Genomic DNA, 24,170 nt, shown 5'->3' on the forward strand with positions numbered 1-24,170 from the left:
GTTTGCCCTGAAGAAAAGAAAAAAATAAATAAAAGATAAAATAAGGCCTCCCAATTCTTACCACAGGCTGTGTTTTTTACACTGGCTGTATAGAAAGAGGAGGTACAGTAAAGGCACCCCATATACACCTCAACACAGGCCCCTTGCCGGGTATGTATTGTGAATTGGGGGACAAAAAAATAAAATAAAAAAAAATTCCCATTACTGGGCCCGAAGAGATAGCATAGCGGTGTTTGCCTTGCAAGCAGCCGATCCAGGACCAAAGGTGGTTGGTTCGAATCCCGGTGTCCCATATGGTCCCCCGTGCCTGCCAGGAGCTATTTCTGAGCAGACAGCCAGGAGTAACCCCTGAGCACCGCCAGGTGTGGCCCAAAAACAAAAACAAAAACAAAAAAACTCCCATTACTTCCCTAACTCACTGTCAGACATTTTGTTCCCATAAGTCACTAACCATTTTCTATACTCATCATGGTTAAATTTGGTCATTTCATGCATAAGTTGCCCACGTCAGGTTGATTACCTACCTACATTATTGGTAAAATATCTGAGGTCTCTGAAAGCATTCATTTGTGGTTTTTCTGAGGAGCCCATAAATAACTTCGATTAAGGAATTGAGCACAATTTTTTTATCTGACAGGCCCCCAAACACTGCTATTCCTGTTTTCCCAATCCTGTGGGATTTGGGGTTTTTGGGGGAGTTAATATATTTTGGGGGGTTATGGTTATTTTGGTGTTGAGTTTGGTTAGGTTTTTTTTTTTTTGCTTTTATATTTTGAGCCATACCCAGTGGTGCTCAGGATTTACTCCTAGCTCTGTACCCAGAGATTACTCCTGGTTATGCTTGAGAAACCATTTGCGGTACGCAGGATGAGTCAGCTATACACAAGACAAGCACCTTAACCTCCCTGTGGCCTCTATTATAATTAATTTTTAAATGTAATGAAAGGGCTGGAGGAATAGTACAATGCTTGCCTTGCTTGTGGCAGACCAGGTTTGATCCTCGGCATCTCGTATAGTCTCCCTGTCCACTGCCAGGAGTAATTCCTGAGTGCAGGAATTGCACCTGCAAGGAACTTGGCCTTCTCACTCAACCCAGTCTTTCCTCTCAAAACACCTATAGTTCATTTCAGGGACACTACAGTAGATGGAAAAATGTAGGTATAGAAAAAGTGGTGCAGGGGCCTAAGTGATAGCACAGCGATAGGGCATTTGCCTTGCACGCGGCCAACACAGGATGGACCCCAGTTTGAATCCCAGCATCCCATATGGTCCCCTGAGCTTGCCATGAGTGATTTCTGAGCACAGAACTAGGAGTAACCCCTGAGCACCGCACAAAAATTGGTGCAGGGGCCAGAGCGATAGCACAGCAGGTAGGGCATTTGCCTTGCTCTCAGCATACTGGATTTGATTCGCCAGCATCCATGTGGTCTCCCAGTGACCCCTTACTTAGCACAGAGACAGAAGAAACCCCTGAGCACTGCCGGGTGTGGCCCAAAAACCAAAAAGAAAAGGTGCTGATGAGCATATGGACCCAGGGGAATGCAGAGCTGGCAAAATGCCCTGGTGAAAGAGCTGGCTTTTAAATTGTCAGTCCATTCAATAAATAACTATGTGTTTACCATCTGTGAGGCCTTGGGTTAAACAGATCATTGCCCTTGTCCCCTAGAGCTTAGGCTTAAGTGGGACAAATGCAACTAAACCCAGTGAACAAACAAATTAAAAAAAATAACCTTCTGTATTTTAATATGTGCAATGGTGGAAATCAAGCATCTGGGACAATTAAAGGGAGTGACTGGTATAGAATAGAGGAGTCCCAGGACACAATGTGAAGAGGTGGCATTATAAATTATGTCAGAGGGCTGAGGAGATGGCTCTAGAGACTAGTGCACATGCTTTGTATGCAGGAGCCCCAGATTCGAACACACCCCAGAAAGTGAACCTAAAGCACTGAGGCAGGAGTAACTCCCTGAACACCAACAGATATGGTCCAAGAACAAAACTATAAATTCAGCTTGAGAGATGAGAAGAAGCTGATCTGATAAAAACCGAACCAGGCAGTAGAGTAGCTAATACAAAGGCTCTAATGCAGAAAAAGCACCTATTGTGCCTAAGGAATCGAAAGACCTGGAGGTCTTTGCAAACCTGTGAGTGAGGGGGAAAGAATGTATGGCTGCCACAGGCCAGACACAGAAGAATGGCACTGTGGTTGTGGACAGGCACATGACGAAGTAGGGCCCAAATAAGAACAAACTAAAATATGGTGGAGAGCCAGGCTGAGATAGGCCTCAAACACCAGGCACAAAGTGGTTTGTTTGGGTCTCATCAAGGTGAGAACAGACAGCCATAATGGAGGGTGATAGGCTGTTTCTAGTTAAAAACATTCTTTTCTCACAGCAAAAGTAGCTCTATATGCAGAAATTTTAGAAAACATATATAGGACAAAGTAGAAAAAGACCCGTGAGCACATATTTAAGCCGCTGCTAACATTTTTGTACCTTCCTTGAATGGACATAGTTTTTCATTGCTGTATCCATAAGTATTTTTTGTTGTTGGAGTTTTGGTTTGGTGGAGTTTGTTGTTGTTGTTGTTGTTGTTGTTGTTTTCTTGGGAGGGAGGCAGCACTCTCAGGAGATCTCAGTGATTACTCCTGGTTCTGCATTCAGAGATCCCTCCTGGTTGTTTGGGAGATCATATGGGATGCCTGGAAGAGAACCCAGGTAGGCTACAAGCCAGCAAGTTCCCCACCCACCATACTATCATGACAGCTCGTTTTCCAACCCAACTGGGTGTTGAGGTAGGGTCCTACGATGCCTGAAATCAAACCCACTGCCTCACGCAAGCAAGGCATATGTCCTGCTGCTTAAGTGACATTTCATGGCACCACGAAGGAATTTTTACATTCTTATAAGATCAAATCCTTTAATCTTTGAATGCTGATGAATTGAACATTGTAAGACCAAAACTCAATTATCAACAACTTTTTTTTTCTTTTCTACCTGGAAGCTCTTGATATCTATTTCTTGCCTAATTGCTATGGTAAGTACTTCCAGAACCATGCTGAATAGGAGTGGTAAGAGGGGCCAGCCTGGCCTTATACCAGATCTTAGAGGAAAAGCTTTCAGTCTTTTTCTGCTGAGTATAATATTTGCTATGGCGTGTGGTAAAATAGCCTTGACTATATTGAGAAAAGTTCCTTACATTCCCATCTTGTTCTTACATTCCCATCAATGGGTGTTGGATCTTATCAAATACTTATTCTGCATCTACTGATATGATCATGTGGCTTTTAATTTTCCTTTATTGATGTGGTGTATTATGTTGATTGACTTGTGTATGTTCAACCATCCTTGCATCTCTGGAATGAATTCTATGTGATCATGGTGCATGAATTTCTTGATGTGTTGGATCTTATTTGCTAGCATTTTGTTGCATTGTGTTCATCAGGGATATTGGTCCCTAGTTCTCTTTTTTGCATAATCTCTGTCTGCTTTTGGTATCAGGATGATGTTAGCTCCAAAAAAAAAGATTTGGTAGTGTTTCTTTTCTTCACTTACCTGGAAAAGCCTGAAATGTATAGGCAAAAGGTCCTCTTAGAATGTTTGAAAGAATGCAATTAGTGAATTATCTGGGCCTGGGCTTTTTTTTTTAATAATATCTTTATTTAAGCACCATGAATACAGACATGATTGTAGTTGGGTTTCAGTCATAAACATAACACCCGTATTAGCAACTTTTTAACTTCGTATCTTATCCCCTGTCTGTGATCTGAATGGTTGGTCTTATTTCTGTTCACTTGACTGTAAAGACCCACAGGGCCAGAGCCAGAAAAGCGGGGCAACCTATGGGTGATGACAGAGACAGTTCAGGATTATTCATTTTGAACGGAAAAGATCAGTTTAGGTTGAGAGCCTCAAGACACAGAGGCTTTGTGGGGCTCTGGAGGGCAGAGGACTGCATGAGGGAATGTCAGTATGGAAGTCAGCTGGCGTGGGGAAATGAGTGTGCAGGAGACAGTGCGTGTGTGGAGAAGAAATGCCTAGTCAGAAAGGAACTCTGGGGGAGACTAAAATTCAAGGGAAAGGAAGACAGTGTTGAAGAGTCAAGTGTTGTCAAGGAACACCACAAGACAGATTTGCTGAGAGTAGGAAAAGAGGCACAGGTTCAGTTCCAAGCAACAAGAGGTCCCCCACATATTGCCAACAACCCCCATCATTGCTAAACATGGCCCCAAAAGAAAAAGAGAAAAACCATGAAATTGATATTGAGTCCCAGCAATGTGCCAGTCACTGCAGCTGGGAGTGAACAGAATAGAGCTTGGGTGCAGAGCTTTCATCCCAGTGGGAGGTAGAGGTGCAGAAAGTATAATGGTATCACCCGAGAGAAGCTGGGGACACTGTCGATCAGTGCTTACTCAGGAAGAGCAAAATACTTGAAAGTTTGTCTAGACCCAACATAATTATGAGGTACGACAGCTGGAGCCTTCTTCTGTTCAGAAGCCTTCTGGAAATGCTGTGTGTGTCTGGGACATGGAGAAGAAACCATGTCCAGAGTAAGGCCGGGCATGTCTGGTGTTGAGATCCAGGGGCTGTGGTACTTTCAAGGCTACAGAAGTGAAAAGCGAAAGAAAAGACAGGGCTGAGTGTCTAGTCAGTCAGCCAGAACATCTCTGATCTCCGTTTCCTTTTTGTGTGGTTTCCCCACTCCCCACCCCTTTATTCGGGCATTTCCATCCAAATGAAACAAAATCTGTGCGCTGGGACTGTGCCCTGCACTGCTTCAGGCCACTTCATCATCATCACAATAATATCCCTTCTCCTGGGGTCCCACAGCTGGGACCCTTTCACAGACTGCCCCGCCCCAGATGTGGCTTATTGCCAGATATCTGTAGCTCCATGCTAAGCTGCAGTAGATATTCCCAGTCAGAAGCTGTAGGAGAACGAGCTAATTTGTAACTCTAGATGAATTCTGTTTCGCAAGTACTAAAAAAGAGTGGCTGTGAATTAGATGGGAAGATCAATTTTAAATTTTTTTATTATTGTTAAATATAATACTTATGGAACTTTATTTCTATTTGCTTCATCTATTATTTCAAGTGTTTGTAAGATGACTTATTAACCACAGTGATTTACATGTTTATAATTCAGTCAGTGTGTATAGTTTTATGCATACAAACATTTCAACATCATACCCAGCACCAGAGTGCCTTTTCTCTCCACCTCCCTCAACACACACACACACACACACACACACACACACACACACACACACACATACACACACACACCACCTCAACATCCTCACTCTATCCCCCACATCTTCATTGCTATAGCAGGCACCATTCTGTAGATCTGTTCTTACTGTGGGGAACACCCAGCAGTACCCCAGGATTACTTCTGATGGTGCATAGGGGAGTATATGAGGTGCCAAGATTAAAACCAGGGTCAGCCACATGCAAGGCAAGCATCTTAACCCTTACACTATCTTTCCCACCCTATTTCTATTTCCTTAATTGTAGGCTGTTTCCAATCACTTCTTAGAAATAGGTAATATAGGAACCAGAGTTATAGCACAGTGGTAAGGCAATTTGCCTTGCATGCAAAGGACCCAGGATGGACCTACGTTCAATTCCTAGCATCTCTTATGGTCCCCAAGCCTGCAGGAGCAACTTTTGAGCACAGAGTCAGGAGTAACCCCTGAGCACTGCCAGGTATGGCCTCAAAACAACAACAACAAAGAAAAAGAAATAGGGGGGGCCAGAGAGATAGCATGGAGGTAAGTCGTTTGCCTTGCATGCAGAAGATCGGTGGTTCAAATCCTGGCATCCCATATGGTCCTCTGAGCCTGCGAGGAGCAATTTCTGGGCACAGAGCCAGGAGTAATCCCTGAGCACTGCCGGATGTGACCCAAAAACCAAAAAAAAAAATAAGCAATATATATTCACAAGTATCTCTTTTAAACAAAAAAAAAAAAAAAAAAAAAAAAAAAACTACAAAGTCAAAGGTATTAGACTTTGAGTTTGTGATCTACTCATATTTAATGATGCAGTGTTACAGAGGCCTTACTAATCCTGTGACTAGCTGTGGAAATTTTGCTTTAATCTTTGCAACAAGATAGAGCATGAGAAACACACACACACACACACACACACACAACACAACACACACGAGCAGTTGAAAAACCTTGCCATGAATATTGTGTTAAATAAATCATTGATGAAGGTGGACTCAGTGTGTAGGGCATTTGCTTTGCATGTTCCCAAACTGTGTTCCACCCTTGAGCACCATCAAGGGAGATGCCTGCACGCAGAACCAGAAGTAAGCCCTGAACACTTGACAGGTGTGGCCAAAAATATAAAAATTAAAAATAAATATTTCCTTAAAGCTTTGAAAATCACTTTATTTTCAAAGCAATAGTAAATTTCCATATGATAAACATTGTGTTTTTAATCTAGTTATTTATGTTTAATATTCATTGCATAGAAAACTAGCCTAGGCACATTTTTGTAACTTGGATACTTTTCATAATTAAGGCTGGAGAGATTGTACAGCGAGTAGGGCACTTGCCTTGCATGCAACCGACCCTGGTTCTATCCCTGTGGTCAATTCCATTTGGTCCCCCAGGCACTTCCAGAAGTGATTCCTGAGTACAAAGCCAGAAGTAACCACCAGGCATGGCCCCAAATCAAAATAAAACAAAACAAAAAAGCTTATTAGTCTGTGGGGGCTGAAACAGTAGTATAGCATGTAATGTATTTACCTTGCACATGGCCCTCTGTTTAATCCTTGGTACCCCATCTGGTTCACTGTGCACTACAAGGTGTAATCTCTGAGCACAGAGCCAGGAATAAGCCCTGCATATCACTGAGTGTGGCCCAAAAACAAATTTTATTACTCTCCAGCCTAAGCAGTTGTACAGTACATACAGTGCTTCCTTTGCACACAGCTAACCCAGGTTCAATCCCTGGCACCCCAAATGATCCTCTGAGTCCTGCCAGGAGTGACCCCTAAGCAATCAGGAATAAGCCCTGAGCACTATTGTTGTAGGGGGGACACAAAAATAGAAGAGTATTACTCTGTTGTTTAACATCAGGATATTATTTCATAATCACAAGGAAGATTATGGAATCAGTTATCCTTTCTTCAACAAAGAAAGAAGTGAAACTCTTGAATTAAAAAGACTTTTTCCAGATCACTGACATCTGATTATTCCAGACTTTGTCACCCAAGAGTCATAGCGGGAAACAGAAATCAGTGAATATTTGTTTGTTTTTTTTTTAAAAAAACTTATTTATTGATTGATTGGTTGGTTGGTTGGTTGGTTGGTTGGTTGGTTGGTTGGTTGGTTGGTTGGTTGGTTAATTGGTTGGTTTTGGGGCCAACAGTGCTCAGGGGTTACTCCTGGCTTCTGCACTCAGAAATCACTGCCAGGAGGCTGGGGGATCATATGGGATGTGAGGAATCAAACTGGGTACCTCCTGGGCCGGCCACATGCAAGGCAAATGCCCTACCATTGTGCTATCACTCTGCCCCCTCAAAGAATATTTAGAAGGGAAAATTTCAGAACCAGAGAAATATTACAGTCAGTAATAGGGTTCTTGTCTTGCATGTATGCAAGACATCCACCCAGGTCCATTGCCTGCCAGGAGTGATCTCTGAGCACAGAGCCCTGAACATAGTTGGGTATAGTTCTATAATAATAGTAACAACAAAAGTAGAGTTTATTCCCATGAGTAAAAAGAAATTCCAAAACAGTGGTCAGACTGGAGCTTCATTATGCTAGAAAGCCAGTGCTATAGTCCTCCTATAGGGCCTTGCCAACTTCCCATATGTGGCCCAAGCATCACTGCTTACTGCATTTTTATAAATGTTGGTATTTATATTCATAACAGACAGTATGCATTCTGTGATGTATGTATTTGGGTGTATATACACAAGTATGTAAACACTGTATATGTGTTTATGCACAATTTGTATAGACTTACACATAGAGTGTGTGTATAAAGTGATACCAAGTAAAAGATCAAACATCCAGGATTTGAGTCTCATCCAGAATGGCAGTTTTCACACTGGCATTGGGGAAACAGGTTTCTTTCCTACAGGAGTTAAGTGTTCATAGAGTCCTTGAAATTCATAGCGTCTTGAGATTCTCTTGGATTGTTATTGGTTCTTTTTGTGGGGAAAGGAGTAGGTTTGGTCTGTACCTGCAATGCTGGGGAACTATGTGATGCCAGGATGAAACAGGAGGGTCACATGCAATGCAAACACCTTAGAACCCTGTACTGTTTCTCTGGCCCTGAGATTCTATTGGTAAGTTCAGATACATCCAGCCAAGCTCCATCCCTTCTTGCCATGTCCATTTCTCACTTCCCTCTCCTTCCTTCCATACATAGATATTCTAAAGGCCAAACATTTTGCCAAAGACAGATTTTTCTCAATTTAGGTATTCATAAGCTCTAACAGTGATTGCTCATTTTTCATTTTAGGAATAAACTAAGAGCAGTTTCAAACTGGGCTTCCAAATATAGATTCCTTTTACTAGTAAATTCACCATCATTGGGGATACTCAAGCTGAGACCAACCACTTGGGATCCTTTACTGAGGCAGTATGAAGGAGTTTGGCATTTACTTAATTTACCTAATCACTCTGAGCTTCACATTACTTAGCTGTAAAATTGGGATAAAAATACCTGCCATGTGGGATTTTCGTGCAGATTAATTTAAATCATGAAACAGAATATAAAATGCTTAGTACAGTAGCTGTCAGGTGCTAAGTGACAATTATGTTTAAGATTCATAGTATACCAGGTGCTACAAGATACAGAAAAAATTTGATTGCTGTTTTGACGAGTTCTCTCTTGCGACTTGGTGAGCCTACGTATTGGCACTGTGCTGTAACCTAGATAACTAGATAACATGACCAAAATGGAGCAAGGATCCCTTGGTACTTTGAAATGCATCTCTGACTTGGGGTGGGGAGGCATGACGGTTCTATCTACAAACCCTTAGGTTTTATAGATCTAAATGATAATAAACTTGGGTATCATTGTTGGAGTCTCTTTAAAAGGCAGAATTCATTTCTGCATTTTTTGAAGTACATAGATTTGGGGGAACAATAGATTCTCTTTAAACAAGTATCCCTGACAGCTACCTAAAAAAAAATCTTTTGTCTGCTTCTCTAGGAAAGGTGCTGGAAAGACACCAGCATGTAGGAATTAAAATGACAACTGGTACAGGACAGAAATGTGTGCTAAAAGTACTAAAAAAAACTAACCTGGACTCACTCAGTGTGATTTGGGGATGACAGTAATTATGGAGCCAGAGTGCTCTGTCGCAGAGACCTACAGAGCTCCTGGAAGAGGAATGGTTTCCATGGCAATAGCATCAGTATCTGAATGACTTCCTGTCACAACAACTTGGTGATTTAATGAGTTCATTACTGGAGTCCAATGGAAAACTGCAGAGTGGATGAGCTGCTCTTCTGTCCTCAGAGTGTCAGGGCCAGAGAGGAAGTGTCCAGGCATTGGGCTCCAGTGTCCAGCATTGTTCAGGGGCTCTGACATCAGCCAAAGGACCCTCAGGGCAGAGGGAGGGAACCCAGGCCTGAATCTGCCATCACAGTCACACAATCTGAAAAAGGCCCCAAGGAGCAGTGGACAAGAAGCTTATATTGATCATCACAGGAGATGACTCCCAAGTATCCTTGAGAAAAAGGTTGAGAGGAGAATCAGCCCCCAGATTCAAATATCATACACATGGAAAGAAGAGGGGAAAGGATATCACTTCAGTAAAGTGCAGTCACTTACATGGGCCCCTTCAGAATTAGTTATCTGGAACTCTGCAGAATCAGCTGTGTCTAAAATCTGAACTAATGGGGCCAGAGAGATGGCACAGCGGTGTTTGCCTTGCAAGCAGCCAATCCAGGACCTAAGGTGGTTGGTTCGAATCCCGACATCCCATATGTCCCCTGGGCCTGCCAGGAGCTATTTCTGAGCAGATAGCAAGCGCTGGGTGTGGCCCAAAAACAAAAAACAAAAAAAAACACACACACACACAAATAAAATCTGAACTAATGAGCACAGAAAGATGGTACAGCAGGTAAGGCACTTGCCTGGCACACTGCCAACCTGGATTGAATCCCTGGTTCAAAATCTAGCATCCCAGGCCCCAAGAGATAGCACAGCGGCGTTTGCCTTGCAAGCAGCCAATCCAGGACCAAAGGTGGTTGGTTCGAATCCCGGTGTCCCATATGGTCCCCCGTGCCTGCCAGGAGCTATTTCTGAGCAGACAGCCAGGAGTAACCCCTGAGCACTGCCAGGTGTGGCCCAAAAACCAAAAAAAAAAAAAAAAAAAAAAAAAAAGTGGCATCCTGTGTGGTCTCCCTGGCATTGCGAGGAGCCAAGGAGTGATGTAGTACAATAAAAATATTCCTAAACCAACTTTATTATAAACAACGATGCAACCATGGTACTTAAATACTTTATTTTTAATTTAAATTTTAAAAAATTCTAACTATGGGGCCCGGAGAGATAGCACAGCGGTGTTTGCCTTGCAAGCAGCCAATCCAGGACCTAAGGTGGTTGGTTCGAATCCCGACATCCCATATGTCCCCTGGGCCTGCCAGGAGCTATTTCTGAGCAGATAGCAAGCGCTGGGTGTGGCCCAAAAAAAAAAAAAAAAAAACACACACACACACAAATAAAATCTGAACTAATGAGCACAGAAAGATGGTACAGCAGGTAAGGCACTTGCCTGGCACACTGCCAACCTGGATTGAATCCCTGGTTCAAAATCTAGCATCCCAGGCCCCAAGAGATAGCACAGCGGCGTTTGCCTTGCAAGCAGCCAATCCAGGACCAAAGGTGGTTGGTTCGAATCCCGGTGTCCCATATGGTCCCCCCGTGCCTGCCAGGAGCTATTTCTGAGCAGACAGCCAGGAGTAACCCCTGAGCACTGCCAGGTGTGGCCCAAAAACCAAAAAAAAAAAAAAAAAAAAAAAAAATGGGGCCGGGGAGATAGCATGGAGGTAAGGCGTTTGCCTTTCATGCAGAAGGTCATCGGTTCGAATCCCGGAGTCCCATATGGTCCCCTGTGCCTGCCAGGAGCAATTTCTGAGCATGGAGCCAGGAGTAACCCCTGAGCACTGCCGGATGTGACCCAAAAACCACAAAAAAAAAAAAAAAAAATGTGGCATCCTGTGTGGTCTCCCTGGCATTGCGAGGAGCCAAGGAGTGATGTAGTACAATAAAAATATTCCTAAACCAACTTTATTATAAACAACGATGCAACCATGGTACTTAAATACTTTATTTTTAATTTAAATTTTAAAAAATTCTAACTATGGGGCCCGGAGAGATAGCACAGCGGTGTTTGCCTTGCAAGCAGCCGATCCAGGACCAAAGGTGGTTGGTTCGAATCCCGGTGTCCCATATGGTCCCCCGTGCCTGCCAGGAGCTATTTCTGAGCAGACAGCCAGGAGTAACCCCTGAGCAACGCCAGGAGTGGCCCCAAAACCAAAAAAAAAAAAAAAAATTCTAACTATGGACCAGAGATATGTAGACCATACAGGAATTAAACCACATCCTATACTTTGCAGGTGGTTGCCCAGTTCAATCCCCCACACCACCTGGTCCCTCAAGCATTGCCATGTGCAGCTCATGAAGCCCCTAAGGTCCCACAATCTCAGCACCACAACAACACCATATTCTCCAGCCCTTGGACTGAACCCATTTAACAGGCCCATTTAACCAAGAATCTCCAGGAGGGGCCCCAGATTTCCTGAGCACTGGCAAAAAGTAAAGAAAAGAAAAAGTATCTTTACTAATCTTCCTACCTGCCATCTGGCTGGTCTGCCAGGGGCCATGCAGGGCAGAAATAAGACAGCTGAGATTCTCCAGGGATATTTGTTTTGTTAGGATGTAGTAGAACTAGTATCTTGTTCTTTTTATACTAGTTGAAAAAATATGGGCACCTTTAGTGTGCTTGTAAGCCAACTAGACAGAATCAATTTGGAACAACACGTAACAGAAGAAACTAATCTGCTGTTTTTATTGACTGCTTCCCTGAAGCTACCTCTACACTCTTGTTTTACCTCCATCATTCTCTGAGACTCCCCAACTCCCTCCCCCCCCAAAAAAAAAAAAACTGGCTAAAGAGATGGCACAACATGTAGGACACTTACCATCGAATGCAGCAGTCTCCAGTGCAGTCGCTGGCATCCTGTATGATCTCCAATCCCTGTCATAAGTGGTCCCTGAGCACAGAGGTAAGAGCAAGCCCTGAGAACCACCATTGTGTGGTCCAAAAACAAAACTACCCGGGCTGGGACAAGGTAGCTAGTATTTGCTGAGCTTACTGCCCAATAGAGGACCAGTAGCAAAACTTTAATCAACACTCTCCTCCTTGGTTTTGGAGGCCCCTTACCCCTGACTTCTTCCCAGTGTGGGTAGGGTGAGAGGGTGTTGCCCATGGGGCTTACTGTATTTCTCACAGCCTATGATCTGGGGAGTCTCTAGATAGTCCTCTTTTTCCTTGTTCCCAAACTCTTGTCTTCCTTGGAGACCAACCGCCCACAGAATTTGCAAATATGTTATTCGTGGGCCGCAGGTGTGAGCCCAAAACTCTGCCCTTTAGAAATCCCTTCCAGTACATACATGCATGTCTGAGCCTGTGCAGCAAGGAGGTGATAATGAACTGACTGGAATAAGGCTTGACCAGTATGGCAGGAGGTGGTCCCTTATCTCCCCATCCCACTGGGATGAGGGTGGAGACAGCAGACAAGCCTGCACATATAGGAACCAAAGTGGCAAGATCCCAGCCTCAAAGGGGGCAAAGAAACCCCTCCATCTGGACCACCAGTGACAGTGCAGCCTCTTTCTCACCACCCCTTGGAGTCAGCTCTGGGGCATGCCACTCATTGCCTTTAGGCCCAGACTTGTTCAGTACTTCAGTTCTGTCCCAGTCCCTGTGCTGGGCTCTAAGTAAGGATGGGTCAAATGTGAGGCCAATGGACTTGTCCAGTGAGCAGGGTCAATGGCATCCTCAGTTCATGCCCTGAGAGCCATGTGAGCTCATGTGAGGGATTCTGTCCCTTCACAACAATTCTCCTACCACAAGAGTGATGGTGAGGGGCTAATGTAGCCTCTGGTTCAGTGGGGAGCAAGAAACAGCTGGGAAGGTGGGTCTACTTTGTTTATTTAAAGAAAGTGGATTTCCATGGAGCATAGGTGGTAAGGTACTTGCCTTGCATAAGTCACTCCAGGTTCAATTCCTGGCATGCCATATGGTCCCTTTATCACCACCAGAAATGATTCCTTAACACAGAGCCAGGAGTAACCCCTGAGTATTGCTGGGTGTGGACCAAAAACAAAAACAGGAAGTGTGGGAAAAGTCTCCTGGGAGACTCTAAATGCTTTCATTTCTGAGAAACAAGTGATGGGCCAAATCTCCTTGGGACCCTCTGCTATAGGAGGGTCTATGAGGGAACATCTGAGGAAACACAAAGAAGGAGGAGAGGATCCGGGGAAAGGCTGGGGAGAAAGGACATTCTGCTAAAGCACAACACACTGAAACTGCTCAGGACTAAGTGAAATGTCAGCAGTAGGCACAGGAATGGTGGAAAGGGGCTGAAGATCAGCAAGTCCTGCCAAGCCACAAATGCCAAGTCAGTCATCAGAAGGAGGTTCTAGCACAGGCAGCCAGGAGTTCGATTCCAAGCACCACACACATGGTCCACTGAGTATTGCTGGGTGCAGCCCTAAAATCTCTCAACCTGCTGTGGTGGCTGAATCCCCCACAGCACAAAAGAGCCTGGAAGCACCATATTCTTGGGTTCTTGCCTTGAACCATATCCTTGGGTTCTTGCCTTGAACCATTTATCTAAATGCTTCATAATTGCTGGTAGGACCCCCAGACCTCCTGGGCATCATTTGAGAGTCCTACACACACACACACACACACACACACACACACACACACACACACCCTCCTGGGCATCATTTGAGAGTCCTACGCACACACACACACATGATTAATTTTAGAAACTGACTCATGAGGAAGCAAGACAAAAAAGAGCAAGAGCTTTATTGAGATATTCAATTCCCAGATCTAGCACAACAATTTAGTGGTTTTTAGTCTAGTCAGAATCATGTGGCTATCACCATTATTAACTTCAAATTTCTCCATCAGCCTATGTTCCCATCACCTCCACTCCCTGGGGTCTCTTCCCCACCAGGGCACAGAGTGGTCAGCTCTCTGTCCTATAGTCTCTGGACATGCCCATTCATGAAAGCATAGACTGTATCTCCTCTCTCTGACTGGCTCCTTTCACTCTGCAGAATGTTTTCTAGGTTCTCCTCTGTCATTGCTAATCTCAGAGCTCATCCCTTCTGTTTGCTTGTTTGTTTGTTTGTTTGTTTGTTTGTTTGTTTGTTTTTGAGCCACATCCAGCTCAGGGATTACTCCTGGCTTTGCACTCAGAAATTTTTGTCTTGCTTCTTCACTTGGGGGTAGGGGTCTATATGGGATTCAGAGATCCTGATAGGCTCAAGGAACTATATGGGATGCCAAGGATTAAACCCAGTTTAATCTGCAAGGCAAGTGCCCTACCCTACTATCTCTGCAGTCCCAATTTTCTCCTATTCTGTGAATCTCTTCACTTCGTTGATGGTATCCTTTCAAGCACAGATTCTTCACTTTTGAAGTTCAATTCATCTATCTTTATTTTCCTTCTTATGCTTTTGGTTTAAAGCAGGTTTCCCAAAGTAGGTGATACCACATATATACACACCCCAACCCCACACTGAAAGGACTAGGAAAACTGGAAGGGGTTTTTAGAGAAGGTAGATTTGCTGAGTGGATGTTGTTTGTTTCTTTGTTTTCTGGAAATGGTCAGATAACATTAGAAACTTCTTGTTTAGAGACTTTTTTTTGGGGGGGGGGTCACACCCAGCAGCACTCAGGGGTTACTCCTGGCTCTACACTCAGAAATTGCTCCTGGCAGGCTCGGGGGACCATATGGGATGCCGGGATTCGAACCACCCTCCTTCTGCATGCAAGGCCTTACCTCCATGCTATCTCTCTGGCCCCTAGAGACTATTTTTTAACTTGACCCTAAAATGTATGAGTAGCCACTAACGAACTTCAGGTAGAATGACTGAGGTTTCTATTTTAGCAAAGGGTGGAAGGAAATCAAACTAATACCTGGATAGACTGATAACAGCTCAGAAAGATATGTCCAGGTTCTAATCCCCAAACCAGTAAATGTCTTTGGATAAGAGGGTTCTTGACAGATATAACTACTGATCTTGAAGTGAGATTGTCCTGGATTATCCAGGTAGGTTCTAAGAGCCACTGCAAATATGTTTTTGAAGGAGATAAGTTTGACACATGCTGAGAAGGGGATTAATTTAGAGATTGAAGTCCAGAGCATTATTCAGAAGCTGGAAGAGAAAAGCATCCTGAAGCTTCTGGATGAAGGTCTTGACAAACTTCTAGCTTTCTAGTCACTGGCCTCCAGGACTGTGAGAATAAATTTCTGATGTTTTTTGTGTTTTGGAGGCCATACTACCAACTCAGTCCTAGGGATCCCTCCCGGCAGCGTTCAGGGACTGTGCCAGGGAATGAACCCAGGCTTGCATGCAAGGTATGCACTCAGCCTGTTGAGCTGTCCCTCCAGCCCCAGTGTCTATTGTTTCAAGTCACCCAGCTTTGGGTTATCTGTCATAGTCGTCACCAGAAATGAATGCAATGTGGCTTTTGAAAAAAAAATTAAGTGGAATGGTTTTAAATGAAACCGTACATGAACAACAGGTTTACTCAGCCTTTTTAATAAAATGCATTACGTCTAGACATTATCTACTGACCATTGAATGTAAAAGATGCTGTTTTATTCCCTCCAGCTGTGGTTCATGTTCATTTTTTTTTTTTGGTTTGTTTCACAACTGTTTGAAACAGTTGTGAAAATACTGTTTATCAATCAGTAGTAGGACAGGAGGAGACCTGGGTTCATAACCCCTAATATTTCTAGGGGTGATCTTTGAGCATGCAGTGCCTGAACACCACTAAGTGTGGACCCAATTCCCCAACCTCCAACAATAACAACAAGACCAAAATAAAAATGTGAAAGCCTGAAATCCTTAAGACAAGGTGATGATGTGTTATCATAGAGCCTGGGAGGAATAGAGTCTGCTGACTTAGCAGTCTCAGCATTTCTCCATTCCTTGGATAAATCAAGTAAGAGAGAACAGAGAAATGGCTTTCATCCAACTACACATTTCTGGGTCAAAGGTGGCCTTTCAACTCCAAAAATAGAAATCTTCCCAACCTCCACTTCCTGCCGACGAGGAGTGTGAACTCTTCGATTTCCAACTGTGAAAGAAGGCAATTCATGGGACTGATTTTTCAAGTCACCAACATAAAATCCTGGCTAATAAAGCTTAAAAGAAGTAACAATTGTTGGCATCTTGCCAATGTTGAAAGGTGTCAAATGGAAAGTTCTACAGATTATGACCCTGATCAAATTCCCAGAAATAATTCAAGCTTTAAAATGAAATATATGTGGGAATAATGTTTCTTATTCATATGCTACTTACATACAAACACACACACACACACATACACACACACACACACTTTAAATAAATTGTCATTGCCTTTAGAATTAACCATTTGAAAATCTGAGCACTTAATATGCACCAATGCACTTAAACCCAAATAGTCGGGGCCGGCGAGGTGGCGCTAGAGGTAAGGTGTCTGCCTTGCAAGCGCTAGCCAAGGAAGGACCACAGTTCAATCCCCGATGTCCCATATGGTCCCCCCAAGCCAGGGGCAATTTCTGAGCGCTTAGCCAGGAGTAACCCCTGAGCATCAAACGGGTGTGGCCTGAAAAAAAACCAAATAGTCATATTTAGAGTTTATTTTAATATCTAAACCAATAAGAACTCATTTTAGGCAGTGCTAATAAAACAGTCAGTTGGTAGTTTAAAATGGCCACACAATATTTCTTTTGCTTTCTTTTATTGTCTTCTCTAAAGATAGGCCTTCTGATTTCTGCTCTTTTTCTCTGTGCAAATTAGTGTAGTCTAGGAGACCCATCACACCTTTCACTCCTAGGCTGTTTCCTGGCCCAACATGCAGCTGCTCTCTCTTTCTACAGGAGAGAGAGTGGCCCTTCTCCACAGGGAGAACACTGTAATCCTCAAAGATAGGGCCTTGGAACTGGAGCTTTTGCACAGTGGGTAAGGCATGTGCTCACACAGCTGAGCCATGTTTGATCCCTGGAATCCCATATGGCCCAGGAATCATCCCTGAACAGAATCAGAAGGAATCCTAGAAACAAAAAGCAAAAGGAAAAAGATATGTCTTAATGTTAGATTCTTATATACCTATTGTGTAAATATAATTAATTCACTCTAAAGAGGCATCTTGACATCTGTTTCAGAAAGCATGTTTGTTTGTTTTTAAGGTATTATGATTGTGTTGGGAAATGAGAAGAGACAAGGGGATAGGTAGGTTAAGATATGCACCCAAGAGAGAACACGGATTTCTCCAGAGTGGAAAGTCCAAAGCACACAGCTCAGGAGGAGAGATGCAGCAGCATGTGCTCATGTACAGGGCAACACATGCATTCAAAATATATTTTTAAATTTGTTTCATTGTTGTTGTTGTTGTTGTTGTTGTTTTTGGGGGGTCACACCCGGCAGTGCTTAGTGGTTACTCCTGGCTCTATGCTCAGAAATCGCTCCTGGCAAACTCAGAGGACCATATGGGATGCCGGGAATCAAACCCTGGCCCAGTCCAGGTTGTTCACCTGCAAGGCAAACACCCTACCATATGCTATCTCTCCAGCCCCTAATTTAGGGGCCAGAGAGTACAACAGATTGCATGTGGCAAATTCGGCTTTGATCTCTGGTGCCATATACCCTACCAAGAGTGATCCCAAAACTAAATTAATTAGGTATTCGATTGCTTGATTATTCAACAAACACTGCATGCTAGACCAAAGCTGTGGCTTCACAGTAACACATTTTCCTTGCCCCTACGAGGCCTTAGATTCAATCACCACACAATGCCCCCTTACACACTGCCAGGAGCAATCCCAAAACAAAGCAAACAAAAACAAATATAAGATGCTGTATGCTGTGTCATAAAGTAAAGCCTTATTCAGACATTACACTCAAGTGAGCGACTTGTGTGTTGGATTTGTAGTTTTAGGTTTAACAAGGACATTTTTTTGTGTAAGCTAAGAGTTTGATCTCATTTACACAAAAGGATGCCATTCTCTGCTAACACTGCACAGACCTTCAACTTAACTCTAATTAACATGGTGAAAAGCCCAGAAGAAAATAGTCTCTGGGACCTGCCTAGGCAGGGACTCCCCACACTCAGCTCAGCACTGCAGTCACTGTCTCCTGCTGTTCCAAAGGTTTCTGTCACACAGGGGCCCTGGCTTTTGCTTGTGGATACGGTTGAATGGTTTTAATTTCTCTGGAGTACAGGACTTCTGTGGGTTCATTTTCCATTCTCTGCCCGTGATGGGGTGCAGAGATTGACGAGCATGGCACCTGTTGTTCCTGCTGACAAGCCTGGCAGCTGGGGGCCAGGGGAGAGTGAACCACACTACACTCCTTCATCTCCCTTCCTTCCCGTGGCCCCATCTGGTCGGCAATACCACAGCATATGCCCACATTCACCAGGGGAAAGGCAAAAGAAAGGGGGAGGGTTCTTTTTTTTTTTTTTCCTGTAATGGAAACATATCCCCAAATGAGTAGTTAATATTAGCCCTCACTCTTGTCCATGGAGAGGCACAGAGGCTCCCCCCACACCCTTTTTCAGCTGTTTCTTGCCTTCATCCTTTGCATTCAATTAGCACAGGACACACTGATCAGTTTCTAAATCCCATACCAGTGAAAGTTATTTTGTTCTGTTTTTAATTTTTTAGTTTTAGGGCTACACCCAGAGATGCTCAGAGCTAATTACTGGCTCTGTTATCAGGGTTCACTTTTTTTTTTAATCATATCATTATTTAAACACCGTGATTACAAACATGACTATAGTTGGGTTTCAGTCACAAAAAGAACACCCCTCTTTACCAGTGCAACATCAGGGCTCACTTCTGGTGGTCTCGGGATCATCTGGGTTCTAGAGATCGGACTCAGCTCAACCACATTCAAGGCAAGCACCCTATTCCCTGTACTATCTCTCCAGCCCCACCACCCACCCCAGTGACAGATTTAAGCTTTTCATATTAAAACTTTTCTTCCTGACAAATAGAATCTTCCCTATTTATTCTCCATTGGCCTTTATATTGCCTCATAGGGGTATTCTTTTTTAAATATTTTTATTGATGTAAATGGAATTATTGTGTGCTTATTTTGGGAAACAAAATTATATAAATGAGGAGCTGGAGATATAGCATGGAGGTAGCACGTTTGCCTTGCATGCAGAAGGACGATGGTTTGAATCCTGGCATCCCATATAGTCCCCCGAGCCTGCCAGGGGCAATTTCTGAGCGTAGAGCCAGGAGTAACCCCTGAGTGCTGCTGGGTGTGACCCAAAAAAAAAAAAACAGTATATAAATGAAATTTTTTTTAAAAAAAATCAATAGACCAGAGAGATAGTACAGCAGGTAAGACACATTTCATTCCTACCACTGACCCAGGTTCAATCCCCAAAACTGCATATGAAGTGAGCCTTGAGCACAGAGCCAGCAATAAACCTTGAGCACAGCCGGATATGTCTCCAAAATGTCATTTAATTACCTAGGATTTTACCATGTAGAAATAACTTCTGCCTCACTTTTAGTATTTATGAAATTGTGATAGAAAGCTTCATACCTTGATTTTCTCATGCAACAGTGTTCTGCATAATTTTCCATCAGCATAAAACTTTATTCAGTCACTTGTGATTTACATTTAGAACGGAAGAGATGGTACAAGGGTTAAAGAAGGTGTGTGCCTTGCATTCAACTGACCCCAGTTTGAGCCCCAGCATCAGATGGTGTTTGAAGAGCCACTGAGGTCAGCTAAATAATCTCAAGCACCAGAGGACCTAAATAGATCACTTCCTCAGATTCTTGTATCAAATCTCAGCCCAGTTGTTAAAGGAACCACTAGGGAGGCCCCATCACTCCTACTGCTTGGGAAGTCTAGATAAAAAAAAAAAAAAAAAAAAAAAAAAACAGTTGTGAGGGCTGGAGCGATAGTTAGGGGTTAAAGCACTTGTCTGCTCCCAGTCAACCCCTGTTTGAAACCCCAGCACCACATAATGATCCCCAGAGCACTGCAAGGAGCCATTCCTGAACACAAAGCCAGGAATAAGATCCCCTGAGCACCAGCAGGTATGGTCCAAACCTTTCAAAAAATTTAGGTTAATTGGGCATTTTGATAATTTTCAATGTCTTTGTGTCATTTGTACACTAATGAGGAGGTATAATAAATATGTGCTAGAATTTCAGATTGTTTCCAGTGATAAACTTAGAAAAGGGAAGGGGTAAGAGGAAAGAATGTGCTAGCAAAGGGAAAAGTCTATGTGAATGGCAGGCAGGAACTGCACTGAAAAAGAGGAACTGAAAATCGCTGAGCGGGATTGAAGGTGAGGTTCCTCCTGGCTCTGCTATGAGGAATCATTCCTGACAGGCTCTGAGGACCATATGGGATGCCAGGGATCAAACCTATGTCAGCATGAATAGGGCAAACACCCTATCCACTTTACTATCTCTCTAGCTGTGCTATCTCTCCTGCCACAGGATGTTTGGGAGGGAAGAAGAAAGCTGGAAACTATAAAGATATACACATCATAGAAACATCAGGTATTTTTTTCCCTGAGGGTGGTGAGTTTCAAGCAGGAAATCAGATGTGAGGCCTGGGATATAGAGCAGTTTTCTTAGCACATGTGAAGTCCTAGGTTCAGTCCCCAGCACTACCAAAGAAAGAAAAAAGAAAAAAAATACTATATGATATATTTGTGAAAATTGCTAAACGTGTAGATCTTAAAAGTTCTCATTTTCAGGGCCGGAGGGATAGCACAGTGGTAGGGTGTTTTTGCCTTGCACGCAGCCAACCCTGATGGACCTCGATTCGATTCCGGGCAACCTATATGGTCCCCTGAGCCTGCCGGGGCAATTTCTGAGCGCAGAGCCAGGAGTAACCCCTGACTGCCACTAACAGTGACCCAAAAACAAACAAACAAAAAGTTCTCATTTTAGGGGCTGGAGAGATAGCACAGCAGTAGGGTAAAGTTTGCCTTGCATGCAGCCAACTCAGAACGAACTGTGGTTTAAATCCCGGCATCCCATATGGTTCCTGTCAGGAGTGATTTCTGAGTGCAGAGTAACCCCTGAGCACCATCGGGTGTGACCCCCCCAAAAAAAATTCTCATTTCAATTGGGACATGAGGACCAGTTTAGTGGCACAGTACACATACCTCATGAGTGAGGTCCTGTGTTTGTCTCCCAATATTAAATATAAAACTTTATAACTAGGCGTGGTAGAAATGAACTGTAACTGGACGTATTGTGATAATAGATTTAATAATTGATAATAATTGTACTATAGACAAACATCAAACCATCGTGTTGTATACCTGAAATTAATATTAATTAATTAAATTCAATTTTTCCTCAATAAGAGAAAAGGTAATATCTACAGAATTTAGAGAAGGATTGCTGCAAAGTGAAAGAGAAGGGTAGAGTGAAGGAGGAGGCTGTTGCATATAGTGTGAGCTTAAGTATAAAATCCAGCTGACTCCCACCCAAGTGAGGATACCCAGGAGTCAGCTGAATCAAAGTCCAGGAGTAAGTTCAGAAGGGCCTGGAGTTTAGACATGGGAATTATCTATAAATAAGAACTGCATGAGATCCCTGCGGAGGAAGAGGAAGAAAAGGCAGGGGAATGGTTAAAGAGTTGGAAAACTAGTGAATGCAATGCCACAGAAGCATATGGAAGTGTTCTGAGGCCATTATACCAGATACTTCTTGGAAATGAATTCTTTCTCTTTGAGAATGAGGAAGAGCCACATGTAGAATGCAGGGGAACCAAGTAGTGCTGGGAATTAAACCTGAGGCTCCCTTGAGCCTAGCATGCATTCCAGCCCTTTTCTTAATTCACATCATTGAGCTGGCCCCATTAGTATCAGATATAAGTTTGTACAGTAGATTCAAAAGAGGGCAGATCCGTTTGGATTGAAAGATCAAAGGAGGACGGCCGTCAGGAAGGGCTTCTCAGAAGAGCAGGACATTTGATCCTTCCTTTATCTCTACTAAGTGTTTCAGAGAACTTTCTCCCAGTTTACCTTGCAGCTGTCTATGGAAGGTTCAGTGACCATATGGAGCCCAGAGTGGCACAGGGCAGGACCTTGAGAGAGTCTTAGTCAGTGCATGCACAGTGGTTTTACCACCACTCCAAAGCAGACTAGGCTGCTTTACACCCTACAGATTTACAGCCAGAGTATGCTACAGACATTAAGAACTGAGTATGAGAGGCTGGAGAGATAGCATGGAGGTAAGGCATTTGCCTTGCATGCAGAAGAACAGTGGTTCGAATCCTGGCATCCCATATGGTCCCCCGAGCCTGCCAGGAGTGATTTTTGAGTGTAGTAGAGTCAGGAGTAACCCCTGAGCAGCGTCAGGTGTGACCCAAAAACCAAAAAAAAAAAAAGAACAAATGCAGTGACCTCTAAAATAGGACCATTTTTGTGATTTCTGATAATACTGTTGATGTATGAATATATGAATTTTTCTTCAGAGACATGAATTTCCTCCTCAGTCAGAAACCATTAAAAATTAATAACTTTCACTAAATACTCTGGAAACTTAAGTGTCATCCATATCACTCCACATTTTGTAACTATCATATCCATGTATTTTGATTTCATTTCTCCAGGATGATTATGCATGTCAAGTGTAAAAATAATCTAATAGTTAAGTCTTCTTTATATGCTGCTGCTTCTGGTTGGTTACTGATCACTGTGCAGATGCATGGTCTTTCTGTTTGGTTAGTACAGAAGGTTGTTAATCCTCATCTAGGTTCAGGAAATTGGGGGTTTTATCTCTAAAAGATAAACTGATTCTTTCTCCTTTCCCCTTCTTCCCAGAAATAACAGTGTCCTTTGTAGAGTCATTTTCCAGTAATATATTTGGGGGTTACACACCTGTTAGTGATTGGGGATCACTCCCAGAGGTGCTTGAGGATCCCCATGATGAACTAGGATTTGAACTAGAATTGGTTGAATGCAAAGCAAGTACCATAACCCCTATACTACTTCTCTACCCACAACAATATTTGTATTTGCCCTTTAAGGTTTATTTAGAATTTAGAGTAAGGACTTATTTAGAGTAAGGACTCATTATAAATGAGTTCTTCCAGATGAAGTGACCAGTTTAAATCCAGATGGATTGTCCCAGGAGAGAGTTGTAGGACTCTACAACTCTCAATGAACTCAAGCACTAGCACCAAGGACTTGACCACAGACCAGACCTTTTTTCTTCCACTAACCCAGCCCTCTTCCTCCATTCCTTCCCTTCAATGTGTTGGCCTCATTCTGTCTGACTCCACCTTTTCCACACCTGGAAAAAGCTTAGTCATAGATAGCTACAGGATTGCATTTGCCAACATGGCAACCTAAAGGAAAGAGAAACTTTATCCATGTCAAAGTACATGGATCCCAAGAATAACCTCCTATTCCCACCCACCCACCCTTGAAATCACATATCCCATGCCTAGTCTGAAGCCAGGTCAGGAAACAGGGTCTCGATCACTAACCCACCTGAGGTTCAGGTCTGTGGTCTTTTGGTCAGTAACTGAAGTTTGGAATCAGGTCTCCAAATGGAATGAAAAAACGAGTGGTAAAGGAAGGGACTGCTAGACAGTTCAGTGTGACTGTCCCAATAATGAGATGCACATGCAAAGCAAGCACCTTTCTACTATACTCATTTGCCCCAGTGAAATTTTTTTAATTCCTTTATGCTCTATGTTATATAGTAAAATAAAATAATAGTTTTAAAAGGACTTTCAGGGGGCTGGAGCAATAGCACAGCAGTAGGGCATTTGCCTTGCATATGGCTGACCCAGGATGGATCTGGGTTCGATTCCTGGCATCCCATATGGTCCCCCAAATCAGGAGCGATTTCTGAGCACATAGCCAGGAGTAACCCCTGAGCATCACTGGTGTGGCCCA

At 43.3% G+C, this 24,170-nt stretch overlaps 1 protein-coding gene and 1 non-coding gene across 2 annotated transcripts in view; both read left to right on the forward strand.

Moving 5' to 3' along the window:
• MYO1D (myosin ID) overlaps positions 1 to 24,170 on the forward strand; it is a 399,577-nt gene that overhangs the window by 339,165 nt on the left and 36,242 nt on the right. The gene's annotated exons all lie outside the window — the stretch shown is intronic.
• Positions 45 to 177, forward strand: LOC126031813 (small nucleolar RNA SNORA51). Its single transcript, XR_007503644.1, has one exon. It is a non-coding gene; the product is annotated as a small nucleolar RNA SNORA51 (small nucleolar RNA).

This window comes from Suncus etruscus, chromosome 1 (assembly GCF_024139225.1).
Source record: "Suncus etruscus isolate mSunEtr1 chromosome 1, mSunEtr1.pri.cur, whole genome shotgun sequence".
Classification (NCBI taxonomy): Eukaryota; Metazoa; Chordata; class Mammalia; order Eulipotyphla; family Soricidae; genus Suncus; species Suncus etruscus.